Source organism: Periplaneta americana, chromosome 16 (assembly GCF_040183065.1).
Source record: "Periplaneta americana isolate PAMFEO1 chromosome 16, P.americana_PAMFEO1_priV1, whole genome shotgun sequence".
Classification (NCBI taxonomy): Eukaryota; Metazoa; Arthropoda; class Insecta; order Blattodea; family Blattidae; genus Periplaneta; species Periplaneta americana.
Window position 1 is genome coordinate 435770 of NC_091132.1, and position 14913 is coordinate 450682.

The 14913-nt window shown below is 37.2% G+C and overlaps 1 long non-coding RNA gene across 1 annotated transcript in view; it reads right to left on the reverse strand.

Moving 5' to 3' along the window:
- Nucleotides 1–4114: 4114 nt before the first annotated feature.
- LOC138716294 (uncharacterized) overlaps nucleotides 4115–14913 on the reverse strand; it is a 67618-nt gene continuing 56819 nt past the window's right edge. Inside the window, exon 3 of the long non-coding RNA XR_011336628.1 lies at nucleotides 4115–4727. This is a non-coding gene — a long non-coding RNA (uncharacterized lncRNA). The remainder of the gene's footprint in view (nucleotides 4728–14913) is intronic.

A 14913-nucleotide genomic window follows, 5' to 3' on the forward strand; every position in this document is an offset into this window, starting at 1 on the left:
AGAGGAACATAGGTTAAGGGTGTTTGGGAATAAGGTGCTTAGGAAAATATTTGGGGCTAAAAGGGATGAAGTTACAGGAGAATGGAGAAAGTTACACAACACAGAACTGACATAATTAGGAACATTAAATCCAGACGTTTGAGATGGGCAGGGCATGTAGCACGTATGGGCGAATCCAGAAATGCAGAGATGCATATACAGTTTTAGTTGGGAGGCCGGAGGGAAAAAGACCTTTAGGGAGGCCGAGACGTAGATGGGAAGATAATATTAAAATGGATTTGTGGGAGGTGGGATATGATGATAGAGAATGGATTAATCTTGCTGAGGACAGGGACCGATGGCGGGCTTATGTGAGGGCGGCAATGAACCTCCGGGTTCCTTAAAAGCCAGTAAGTAAGTAAGCAATAACAACTTGAGAATTTAGTAGGAAAAAAAACTAAATTGGCAACACTACTTCGAAGTCGCGAATGGAATGATGAGTAGGTTAGATTTTGGGGTTAATATAAGTAGTGACATTTCTGTTATATTTTCCAGAATTGGATCCATATTAACTGTATTGTATATACAGGTACGGCAGAAACAATGAAGGAATACAACTACACATTACTAGTGTGCACTGTTCGAAAGAACACTTCGTACAATTGATCACACATGACGTCACCTTTTGTAAATTTGTCCACCACTGTTGGAACACGCAGGCTCGCCATAAACTTACGAAGAGTGTCGCCTCTTACGGCCTCGATTTCGCCGTGAATGTTGTTTTTCAGTCCTGAATAGTGGTTGGCCTGTTAGCATGCACTGTGGATCTCAGGAATCACAAGCCGATAAATCAGGCGAACGGGCTGGCCAGCTGACATCACATTCTGCGTAAGGCAGTCTGGCTGTGTAAGCGGTGGCACCACAACGACGCATTTCCTGCATTACGAACTGTTGCAACACAACATATCGATGTCACTGTAACCTGCGTCATTCTCCGGACCAAGAATACCCGCACATCACACCACACAGCAACTTTTGCGCTGTGGAATGGTCTTTCGTGAATCTGATCAGCAGGGAACGGATTTATATGGACTAAAAATATATGAAATATGTAAATATATATGTAGTTATTTTTACCAAAATATGGAATTAAATATGGATTTTTACCAAAATATGGAATTAAATATGGACTTAAAATTATAAAAAAATGACTATGTACGTTAAATATTGGTACATTTTAATCAAACTAAACAAAAAATATAATGGACGTACCTTATCTTCCAATGTAGTTTCAACAAAACACAATTTTTATTGTCTGTTACCATAACAATAGGTTACAAACATTTCTTTCAAGTGCTGAAAAGTGAATCTTCTTCTATTGTCTCTGAGGATAGATTTATACTGACTAAAAGAGCGTTCGACGTCACAAGAAGTAACTGGTACATAATTCAATTTCACAATGTCTGCTGGGGATAAGTCCAAGTTAATCTTCACTGTTGATTCACCACTCATCACAGCAACAACCTTTTGTAGTTCTTCATATCCAGGGTTTTTTGAAAGTACAGTGTCCACCTTAGCTCTTACTGCATCTGCAACTTTACCTCTACCACGATTCAGTTGTTCCACAGTACTATTTATAATTTCAAAACTTTCAGATAGTGAAAGGTGCCTATTTTGGAGACTTTTGAGCGTTTTTATGATGCATGAAAATGTATGCTGAATGTGAGCTAAGTCATTCTTCACACTTATGTCACAGGAAACTGTTTTCGCAGTATCAATTGAGACTGCATCTTCAGAGTCCAATGCAAGGAGAACATTGTTAATAGAGTCTATATGTTCGGCATAATATTCAACTGCTTCTAGCCATGTACCCCATCTAGTTAAAATTGGCTTTGGTGGCAATGGAATTTCAGGGTACATTTCTTTCAACACGTTAACTCTACTGGGAGCTTTGAGAAATACTTTTTTCACTGATGAAATCAACAAATCTACTTTAGGGAAATTGTCTCTGACCACTTCTGCCACACGATGAAATGCATGCGCCACACAAGTAAAATGAGTCAATTTAGGATATACAACAGATAATGCTTGTCCAGCTTTGACCATATAAGGGGCAGCATCGCTAATAAAGAATAACACATTATCGTACATAATACCCTTTGGCCACAGGATACCCATAGCTTCGTTGAACAGTTTAACTATAGTTTTGTTATTGCACTTTTCTAGAACATCACAATGTAAAAGAATTCGTTCAGAATATTGTTCACTTAACAAACCGATAACTACATTACCAACAAGTCTACCTTCTTTGTCGGGAGTCTCATCAATGGAAACCCAAATTGAACTATCTTTAATTTCATCTCTTATCTTCTGTATTGTCTCATCGTAGATGGATGGAGCATACGTCTTCCTAAGTGTTGACTCATCCGGGATTGTATGTTGAGTATATTTTTCAAGGAATTCCCTGAAGACCTTATTCTTTAGTTTGTAGAGAGGAATATCAGCAGAGATGAGAGAACGGCACAGGTCGATGTTAAACTCAGATCTTACATTCGATGTTGTTGGTTGTGTTAAAAACAATTGTCTCTGCTTGGAATTTAGTTGTTTGTTGGCCTGATGTTTACTAGTTGTAATGTGTTGTTGCACCAGGAACTTTTGTGTAGATGATACTGCACACTGACACAAATTACAAAATAATATTTTATTGTCAGTTGATAAACCATCTTCTTTAAATTCTGAAATGTAACTTGTTAGTTTTGATTTTAAATTGACTGAATGACGTACTTTTGGCATATTTACCGTCTTTATAGTATGATTTACAAAACTGAACCTATGTGTACTCTGACTGGCATTTAACTGTTGAGCTGCACAACTGAAGTCTGTTAAAAATTTTAAATTAAATTAATACAGTTTTGTAACTTACTTTCCCATTGTTGATAGGACTGCTAATTTTCAAATAACTCTGATGTTAAAGGGATTACTGAACATGTGTTTAAATCTCTATTGTTGAAATGTATTTTTAAAAGTTAATGGAATTTTGTTTTGTTTTATTGTTAAACCTAATATAATATGGACTGTTTTATATGAAATATGGAAAATATATGGAAATTAACGAAAATATGTACTAAACTCTAAAATATGGAAAAATATGGAAAATAAAAGTAGGATTTTTCAACCCTACACATTGTGAAACATAAAGATAATGCAAAATATAAATTATATTAGCTTTATAAGTAAATATGTATTTACATATAAATCCTTTCCCTGCTGATCAGGATTGATAGGCGCCCAGTAGCTAAAATATTGCTTGTTCACATAGCCCGATGAGTGGAAATGGGTCTCGTCAGACATCATAAGCTACCGGAACTTGAGGTGCACAGCAATACCTGCGATGTTTCCAGAGGTCAACATTTTAACTGCACTTCCAGTGCTTCAAGGAGGGCACCTCTACCGTAGCGGCCTTCTATTAACTCCGAATCTGTACGACCTTGTTAGGGAATCATGTGCAGACAACGCGTCGACTATTGCAGCATTGTAAGAATTGCATGCAAAGTCAGATCTACTGCACATCAGATTCAAATTTTGCATAATACCCTGGAAAACACTCCCTGAAGCGATACAAGAGATAAAACCGCTATTACCAAAGACAAGTCTGTCCGCAAGTAAGGTAGATACAGTGAAAGCCAGGGAATGCATCATGTCAGCTACGTTTGGTGAAGACTACGTCACTTCCTCAAAACCTCTGTGCTAAACAACTGACTTCATTCAACTATGCCAAACTTGAGACATGATGTGGAATAAACTTTCGCGCTGCAAGGCTTTATCTCGTGAAAATCGTCAGGCTGCCGAAAATTTGAGAATGTTCTTCGTAACGCCAAGACATGGAGGTAATGTATATCGATCTGTTTTCCCATCATACATTGTTTGGCCTAGTGTTTCAGCACGTATTTTCGGACTTGTAACGCATAAACATATGGATTTCTTGCAATATTTTTGGCACACAAATTCTAGCCCTAGTCATTAGAATATATATTGTCATGAAACACCCTGTGTATTCCTCTAATTTACATAAAACACAGCAGGATGGCTAGAGCTTCCCAAGTCAGAGATTGGCATTCTGCTTCCGAGCTGTAAGATTTCTTTTCTTTTTTTTTTTATTCCTTGCACATACGGTGCAATATGTATATTTAATTATATTAGAACAAACTGGGTTCAAAGGTAGAAATGACACAACTAATTACGTAACAACTCACGCTTTTGTAAGTTACAGTAATGAATTATTGAAACTCTTATGTAAATTATATATTAAGTTATACAGACCTATGAAAACGCAACTAGAATATAGCGATAATTGAATTGTAATTGGATCATTTCTCTGTACACACTAACGACTGAGTTCCTGCACACATATTACAAAACATGCACGAAAGCGCCACCATAATCAACTAGAGCAACGAGGGAATTTGAGACGTGACTCAATAAAACTTGACTTTCTGTAAGACACGATAATCCGATTATTTATTACATTCAAGGGAAAACACACGCGTCCGCTCGTTTGTGACACAGTGATACTTATAACGGAATGGATGTTCAACCATCTTAATAAAAATGACGTCTAGTTTATCTTCACACGCCCTGCAAAGTAAAACATTCAGGACAACTAGAACTACACATTGAAATCAACTTGAAACATAATGTGATGCATACACTTACGTAAAGGTGAGGTCTGGGTTCGTCCAATACGGTACCTGGAAAAAAGGAAGCAGCACAGAATTAGACAGATTAAATAAGAACAAAAACAGGTGATTTTCTGTAAAAAGAAAATAAGAAAGCCATGCTCCTTTGTAGAGAATCTGTGAAAAGTTTCTTTTATTACTTGTTTGATTACAAAAGTAGAAATTCCCAGCCAACAGTTTTAATTTCAACTTTCCCCCTCCGTCTCGCCGCTTTTTGAGTAGCGCAAAGGATTGTTAATTAAAGTTTGAGCAAAGCTCATGTTTGACAAAAAAGAAACTTTCTGAATAAATAAACACCAAGCCAAGCGCGGACGGGAAAACTAAAAAAAAACTTTCTCAAACTATGAAGAAAACTTTTCGTAGGGGAAAAATGTCTGCATGGATGATAATATGATGGTGGAAAACGCCACACTCCTATTGGTTGACAGGCACAGTGCTCACTTATTTCGTATTTTTGTACTTGATTATTTAACGACGCCGTATCAACTACGTACTAGGTTATTTAGCGTCGATGGATTTGGTGATAGCGAGATGAGGCCGAGGATTCGTATTTCGGTTAAGGGGACACTCCACTGAAAATTACAACTTTTCCCTTAATCATTTTTTCAACCAAATTTTGAGAGCATGTTTGCCTACTATGTAAAGAACTAATAAAATCCAAATTTTGAACTCTCAAATGTTTTTGGCTTTTGGTTTTCTATTTTTTTTAGAAATATTTTCAAACCCAACTTTTTAGTAAAACATCTCAATTTTTAAGCTTCCTTTTTTTTTTTTGGTTACATTCACAAGACATAGAGAAACATTTCTATGCATTCATTTTATGAAATATCTCGTTTATTCGATTTCGAAAAAATTTTTGAACTTTTGAAAATGCTATTTTTTTCTATAATTCATGAAAAAAAAATAATAAAATAAACTAACAGCAATTCTTACAACATAAATGCATAAAAACATGTAGCTACATCATAAATACTTACACTAAAAATTTAATTCAGATTGATTAATACACTCAGGGACAAAAAAAACCGGACACTTATATATTTGCTTGTATTTTGTTGCCAATTATTTCAAAATGAAACAAAACCCATTTAAACAAAATAATGTTCCATTTAGCAACTTATACGACAACATTTGGGAAAAATAAAAATCTCTGATGAGAAAATTACAACAAATTACAAAGGGAGTATAACTATGGCATCGTTTGCCCTAACTGTTTTTTCATTTTATGGTGCCTTAAACATTAAAAACTCTTTTTAGTAACGGGTATTACCCCCTGTGGCTTGAATAACTGCATCCATACGTCTTGGCATGCTCTCAATTTGGTTAGCAATGTCTTCTTGAGGAATAAGTTCCCATTCTTCGCCAAGTGCTCGCCTCAACTCTTGTAACGATTCTGGTCTCGGTCGTCTATTCTTAACACGCCGTCCCAGCATGTCCCACACGTGTTCAATTGGGTTCATGTCTGGACTCCTTGCTGGCCATGGAAGAACATGGATTCCCACTTCTTGGAGATAATCTCCGACCGCATGGGCAATATGCGGCCGTGCATTATCATAAATTAAAACAAAATTATCGCCTACAAATTGGCCAAATGGCACAACATGATCAGCCAAACATTCATTTATATACCTATCAGCTGTTAGTCTTCCATTTTCAACAAAAACCAACTCTGTACGAGCATCCGTGCACACACCTGCCCAAACCATCACTCCACCACCTCCATACGGCACATTTTCGGAAATGCAACACTGTGAAAATCGTTCTCCCCTCCTTCTCCAAACTCTTTCACGTCCATCAGGTGAGCACAGATTGAAACGGGACTCATCGGTGAACAGAACACAGCTCCACTGTCCATTTCTCCAATCCCTGTGATCATTTGCAAAACGCAGTCGTTCAACTCGATGCATCCTGAGAAGTCTGGTACCAGTTGCAGGTCTACTTGATATCAGTCCACACGTGTTCAATTGGGTTCATGTCTGGACTCCTTGCTGGCCATGGAAGAACATGGATTCCCACTTCTTGGAGATAATCTCCGACCGCATGGGCAATATGCGGCCGTGCATTATCATGCACTAAAACAAATTTATCGCCTACAAATTGGCCAAATGGCACAACATGATCAGCCAAACATTCATTTATATACCTATCAGCTGTTAATCTTCCATTTTCAACAAAAACTAACTCTGTACGAGCATCCGTACACACACCTGCCCAAACCATCACTCCACCACCTCCATACGGCACATTTTCGGAAATGCAACACTGTGAAAATCGTTCTCCCCTCCTTCTCCAAACTCTTTCACGTCCATCAGGTGAGCACAGATTGAAACGGGACTCATCGGTGAACAGAACACAGCTCCACTGTCCATTTCTCCAATCCCTGTGATCATTTGCAAAACGCAGTCGTTCAACTCGATGCATCCTGAGAAGTCTGGTACCAGTTGCAGGTCTACTTGATATCAGTCCACTTGCTTTCAACCTCCTTCTAACTGTTTTGGCCGAAATTGGGCGTCCATGCATGTTAACAAATTGCTGGGCTACACTAGTAGCTCGCAGGTTGCGCTCCCTAAGAACTCTCAACACCATATACCTGTCTTCATTTGGATTTGTAGCTCTTGGACGACCCGAACCTGGTCTTCTGGGATATTCTAGGGTCTCTCTATACCGTTTTATGGCATCATGGGTTGTGCTTCTTGCCATATTCATAATATTTGCAATGTAAGTAGATTGCGTCCATCATCGTAAAGGGCTACAGCTCGAGCCACATCTTCAGGTCGCATCTTGTTTTAAGACAAAACAATCAACAATGTATACACGTCTCCATAACAACAGATGGCTACCATAATATTGTATGAGAAGATAATATTTTGCAAAATACCAGCAAATATTAAAGTGTCCTGTTTTTTTTTGTCCCTGAGTGTATTTGGCATAAAGCCGTTGGTATCCAATCAAGAAAAATAAAACAGCAGAAAAATGGATTTTAAAATAAAATTAATATTTATGCAACACATATCTATTAAAATTCTGCTCTACTACATTCATCTAGTAACTTCACGGAGCCAACTGTGGAACAAAAGTTACTAGATTTGTAATCAGAAATTTGTAAAGAAAGAATTCTTTAATCAAAAAAATAATTTTGACAGATCTTCTTCCTTAATTAAAAAAAATGTAAACGTATTTCTAATCAGAATTGAACTAAATCCATTTGGGATATAAAAATATACATTCTAAAGGACTGAAATAGTGAATAAAAATATTTTGGAAAATTTCCACGATTTCCAATGGAGTCTCCCCCAAACACTACCTGTACTTAATCGTACATAACACGCACTGCCTGTACTTACTTCCCATCATACGTTTTACTAGTTTCTCTATCATGTTGCGAACCACATGGTTATTTCTGTTTAAAGTTTCTCATCATTTTGAAAACATCATTTGTTATGCATCCAAATAAAATTGACTTTTGTTCTCTGCATTGTAGGCATTATTTATAAACCCAAATGTAAGATATGTGACTTCATTCATCTTCTGACCTAATAATACATGCAATTAATTTACAAAAGATAACGGCACAGGGGTTCACAAGATCCTGAGAACCGTTTATGGCCTCCGTCGCATGTTATTATTATATTAATACATTTTGAGGAATTTATTACTATTTATAAAGATTGTGAACATGATTGGGTGTGAAATAAATTTGTGTCTCCTAGTTTAATCTACTGTAGAAGACAAGTAGGAACCTCGTGATACCAATAAGGCAACTAAGCCAAGAGATAATGTTCCTTTCCCCCTCTCCATTGCATACATCGCCGACTAACTGCCTAGAGATGGGTAAAAAAAGCTGGCACAGTTTCTTGAAATAACCTGTTCCAAAGACAGTTACACTGCTCCAGTGATAACTTCAACGTTCCAAATGGTTCCAACAGATAAACAGTTCAATTTCTAAATAGCTTCCCTGTTCTTTGCTGTCTGCAAAGACCACGTGTAGCGCTATCATCGACTTCCAAGCGAAAGTAGATAATACAGATGTTCCACATTGCCTTCGTGCAACAGTAGCCTATGTAGGACCGCGCAATTTAATTGTACGAATCAAATTCCCTAATAAATCTGATATTAAATATTATTAGTCGCCCATTGAGGGAGAATATGTTCATGGATCATTATTAATATACCGCGAAAGAGATTATCGGCTAATGTCATATCGTTATTGAACTCTCATAGGTTACACGCGTTATTTTTACTAAAATCGATTCATTCTGAATTGTAGTTATTTACTGGACTCTTTAACCTACGAAAAATGACTTCCGCCGTCGTAACACACTGAACAACTGATTTAAAGACGGTTCAAGGGCTTTGAAACATGTTCCTGAAGCAGATGAGAGGTTGAAACAGTTGGCACTGATGTTGTGAACATAATATTCTTATGAAACTGTTTCTTTGAAACTGTTATTTTGGAACAGCTTCATTTATGAAACAGTTACAGTCGAAACTGTTTCTTAAAAAAAACAGTTTATCACATCTCTAGTACTGCCTACATATCAGCCAGAACCTCAATCAGAGGATGATAAGAGAAATAAGAATATAATCAGTGTTGCCAACACATAAATTGTATCCCCGTCAGTCTAACATCTGGAAATCGTCAGAATCCGTCAAAATTAAAGAAAAAATAACACCCACTCAATATTTATTTTAGTTGGTTATTTAACGACGCTGTATCAACTACTAGGTTATTTAGCGTCGATGAGATTGGTGATAGCGAGATGATATTTGGCGAGATGAGGTCGAGGATTCGCCATAGATTACTTTGCATTCACATTACGGTTAGGGAAAAACCTCGGAAAAAATCCAACCAGGTAATCAGCCCAAACGGGGATCGAACCTGCGCCCGAACGCAACTTCAGACCGGCAGGCAAGCGCCTTAACCGACTGAGCCACGCCGGTGGCTCCCACTCAATATATCTATATACAAACGAAAGCAAAATATATTAACGCAACTTCCTTACCAATCTTAATAGAAAGAATAATAATTCATTGACATCATCTGCTCTAAGTCTGCAGTTGATGAGCTGGGTTGGTCTACACTTCCCGAAAAATTGAACAATTAAAAATGACAGCAGCTAAAAAAATCAAGAGACGGAGTAAATCGTAATTTCCGCCAGAAAATCCGTCACCCGTCAAAGCCATTCTTATCCCGTCCGCTACATTGAAATTCCGTCCCTTTTGACGCAATTTCCGTCCAGTTGGCAACACTGAATATAATTCATACTCATACATACGATTAGATTGCATTACATTACGTTACGTAATGTGTATATTATCGTAGCTTTTTGAGGCACAGGTCGCATCATAATTGATAATAAATCTAAGAACAAGTTATACGTTAGACAAAGATATTCAAGGAAAAATTGCGATATTCTAACACATCTGCGGTACCGTGAGGAGAAATGTACTGTACGTAATAACAGAAGACGAGATGCCCAAATTGTACGAAGCGATCCAAGGCTCAGAGGGAATTTCCTATAAACGAAATAGTCTTCAAAAATGTAATTTCTAAGAGCCACAGATTGCTAGAAAAAAGAAGAACTCAAGACGTAATTAATATCAACGAACTAAACAGAACAATCGAGGAATATAGCAGACACGGCATGTCAAAACACAGCAACTGGAAGGAAATGGGAGATCGATACATTATTAGTACAAGTAGATCCTTACTTACTTACAAATGGCTTTTAAGGAACCCGAAGGTTCATTGCCGCCCTCACATAAGCCCGCCATCGGTCCCTATCCTGTGCAAGATTAATCCATTCTCTATCACCATATCCCACCACCCTCAAATCCATTTTAATATTATCCTCCCATCTACGTCTCGGCCTCCCTAAAGATCTTTTTCCCTCCGGTCTCCCAACTAACACTCTATATGCATTTCTGGATTCGCCCACACCTGCTACATGACCTACCCATCTCAAACGTCTGGATTTAATGTTCTTAATTATGTCAGGTGAAGAATACAATGCGTGCAGTTCTGTGTTGTGTAACTTTCTCCATTCTCCTGTAACTTCATCCCGCTTAGCCCCAAATATTTTCCTAAGCACCTTATTCTCAAACACCCTTAACCTACGTTCCTCTCTCAGAGTGAGAGTCCAAGTTTCACAACCATACAGAACAACCGGTGATATAACTGTTTTATAAATTCTAACTTTCAGATTTTTTGACAACAGACTGGATGATAAGAGCTTCTCAACCGAAAAATAACACGCATTTCCCATATTTATTCTGCGTTTAATTTCCTCCCGAGTGTCATTTATATTTGTTACTGTTGCTCCAAGATATTTGAATTTTTCCACCTCTTCGAAGGATAAATCTCCAATTTTTATATTTCCATTTCGAACAATATTCTGGTCACGAGACATAATCATATACTTTGTCTTTTCGGGATTTACTTCCAAACCGATCGCTTTACTTGCTTCAAGTAAAATTTCCGTGTTTCCCCTAATCGTTTGTGTATTTTCTCCTAACATATTCACGTCATCCGCATAGACAAGAAGCTGATGTAACCCGTTCAATTCCAAACCCTGCCTGTTATCCTGAACTTTCCTAATGGCATATTCTAGAGCGAAGTTAAAACGTAAAGGTGATGGTGCATCTCCCTGCTTTAGCCCGCAGTGAATTGGAAAAGCATCAGATAGAAACTGACCTATACGGACTCTGCTGTATGTTTCACTGAGACACATTTTAATTAATCGAACTAGTTTCTTGGGAATACCAAATTCAATAAGAATATCATATAATACTTCCCTCTTAACCGAGTCATATGCCTTTTTGAAATCTATGAATAACTGATGTACTGTACTCTTATACTCCCATTTTTTTCTCCATTATCTGTCGAATACAAAAAATCTGATCAATAGTCGATCTATTTCGCCGAAAACCACACTGATGATCCCCAATAATTTCATCTACGTATGGAGTTAATCTTCTCAAAAGAATATTGGACAAAATTTTGTACGACGTCAATAAAAGTGATATTCCTCGGAAGTTACCACAGTTGGTTTTGTCCCCCTTTTTAAAAATAGGTACAATTATGGACTCCTTCCATTTTTCTGGTACAATGTCCTTTTCCCAAATATCAAGTACAAGTTTATTAATTTCGCTATATAATGCACTTCCACCCTCTTGTATTCATTCTGCTGGAATTTTATCGATACCTGGAGACGTACTTTTTCAGATCTTCAGTCGCAATTTCGACTTCTGAAAGCGTGGGTTCGGGTATAAATGGCTCAGCAGTTTGTATTTCAATTTCTTCCCGATCATTTCTATTTGGCCTATGTACATTTAGTAGTTGCGCAAAATAGTTTTTCCATCTGTTTAGGATTGATGGAGAGTCTGCAAGCAAGTCACCATTCTCATCCTTGATCACGTTTACCCTTGGCTGATATCCGTTCTTAAATTCCTTTATACCCTTATATAAATCTCGAATGTTTTTATTCTTACTATTTGTTTCTACCTCATTCAGTTTTTCCTTCAAGTAACCTCTCTTTTTATTCCTAAGTGTACGACTTGCTTCCCGTCTTTCATTGAAATAATTATCTCTCTTCTCCTCAACTGGATCCTGTAAGAATTTCAATTTTGCCTGTTTCCTTCTTTCTACTACCATGCAACAATCTTCATCAAACCACGGTTTTTTTTCCTAGTTTCATAATAACCTATGCTCTGCTCAGCTGCAATTTTGATACTATCTCGGATATTTTCCCACACGCTATTAACATCTAATTCTTTCTCAACTTCGTCGGAACTTTTTAAAGTGGCAAACCTATTCGAAATTTCGACCTGATAATTTTGCTTAGCTTCCTCGTCCTTTAATTTCAAAATATTGAATTTAGTAATATTAACTTGTTACTCTACTCGCTTGGCTACTGATAATCTTTCTCTTAATTCTCAAATCACCAAATAATGGTCAGAATTACAGTCTGCACCCCTGAAAGTTCGAATGTCTACTATACTAGTATGTCTCCGTTTATCTATCAAGATGTGATCTATTTGGTTGTGTGTCAATCCAGAAGGAGCCGATGGTTAACGAACATGTAAGTTAAAATAAAACAATTTTACGAGCTCCAGGGTAGTCTGTATTGCAATTAGGTGACAACGCCCTCTAACTGCTGTTAAGTTTCGACATAGGTTAGCGTCAGGCTTTCAAATAAAATAAAATATATTGAATTTTAGCGTATGTTTCAATGCTGTGCCAGTAGCATATTTCCTCAAGCTTTTCAAATAGCAAATGATTAAGAAATATTACATGTGCTATTTATGACACTGCATTAAAGAAGTCTTAAAAGAATATTTCATTCAAGCTTGGAAGTTCTTCCGTTTGTGAAACAGCATGTTGTCGTTTCACAACGATTCTTTTGTACGCACTTTCTCCATTCCCTAGTGGAGGCATGTCAAAGCCCTCGTTTTCAAGTCATTCTGAGTTACAGTGAGGTTGCTGAATTATCATCATGCAGCTTCTGTTCCCCGATTCATGTTGTTATCCAATGTGCGGCTCTAGTTAGAAACACACCAACACAGATGAGGGCAGTTAGGAAGTGCTACAATAATTTATTTCATGATTAAATGATACTTTAAATCTATAATATTAAAATTTTTTGCCAACATAAAAAATTATACATTCGAAATATTTCCGCCATTTGACACATTATTTACGAGGAAAAAATGGTGCTCTGCCAACAGTCAACGTAGGCTTCCGGGACAATCTGGCCACTTCATAGGAAGTACAAAAGACTCGATGCCACTGAATAATAATTTGGCTCAGGGTTGTGAAGTTTTGAGGCCGATAGAAATATGTTATTGGCTTCCTGTAGAAGAGGAGAATCGTACTAGCAGTGAAAGAAATTGTCCCTCAACGAGAAGGATGCAAGGCGATTATTATATAATATCCCGTCCAGATGAAAATTCTGATGTAGACAAATGGCTCATCTGAGTGACCTAATTGTACTCCACTATGTGCTGTGAGGTTTCCAAAAATCTGTTTACAAATTTTCGTGTAATGCATTTTCTTGGAATATCTGATTTTGAAAAATGGTCTTCGACATATCTTCCACCTATCTCCACAAATGTTTTCCTTACTTTACGTAAGATACAATGACCTGCCCAGAAAAAGACTGAGCAGCATTCGAACACAATGGGTCGATTTCTAAAACACGGACGAAATCGTGGTTCCAAACCTCGGCTTTTGAACCGCGATCAAAGTCTGAATCCTTATGAGATTTCTAAAACGAAGTCGAGACGCGGCTTGAGAAGAAACCGAGGTTCGTGGGTTTTATATATGGCAACGCAGCCAAGAATCGATTTTTATTCGTGTAAACAGTCGATATTAGAAATAAATGAACATCGGGATTAATATTTTATTGAATTGCAGTAAGTCACATTCTTTTGTTCTCAGCTAAGGTATTGTTGTATTTACTAATTTACAGAATATAATTACGAGCGTTTAAAATACTAACATTACTTGGTATTTAATAGGGAACGAAGTTTTAGACACCAGAATGATACTGACCAAATAATTAGGACAAGTTGTGCGTTTATGTTGTAATCATTTGTCCATAACTAGTACCAACATTAACTACCAGAAAACCCAGTTCTAAGGAATTGATAACCTAAATATTAACGTTTGCTTCATATTCTTGTAGGCCCACATCATATTCGAGTATTAAATAAAATGTCCAAAACTAGTGTAAAGACTAAGAATTAAGATATATCGTCTTATAGGCATAAATGTATAATTAATATAAAATATTATTATATCTTACTTCCCTCAAAGCAACAAGAAGGTGTCAACCTGCCACCTCTTGCATTTCGTTGTAGATTACTAAATTTTGCGTTTCGAAATATTAGCCTGAAAATAGCGTCGTTATATAGTTACAAAGGATTATTCCTGTCTCTCATCACTCTAATCCGGGATTTAATATTTGTAATCACAAATTTCCTTTCATAGTCATCCAGCTGGTCTACTACCTCCATTTTGTGTACATGAAGCCGTGGTTTTAAACCTGCCCCAGCCGTGGTCTCCGCTTCAGACCATGGTTTCGAGCTATGGCTCAGAAAAATGAAAAAGACCTCGTTTTATAAATCCAAGCGAGGTTTAAGGCCATGGCTGTGGTCTAGACCTCGTTTTAGAAATCGACCCAATGTGCCTCAATGT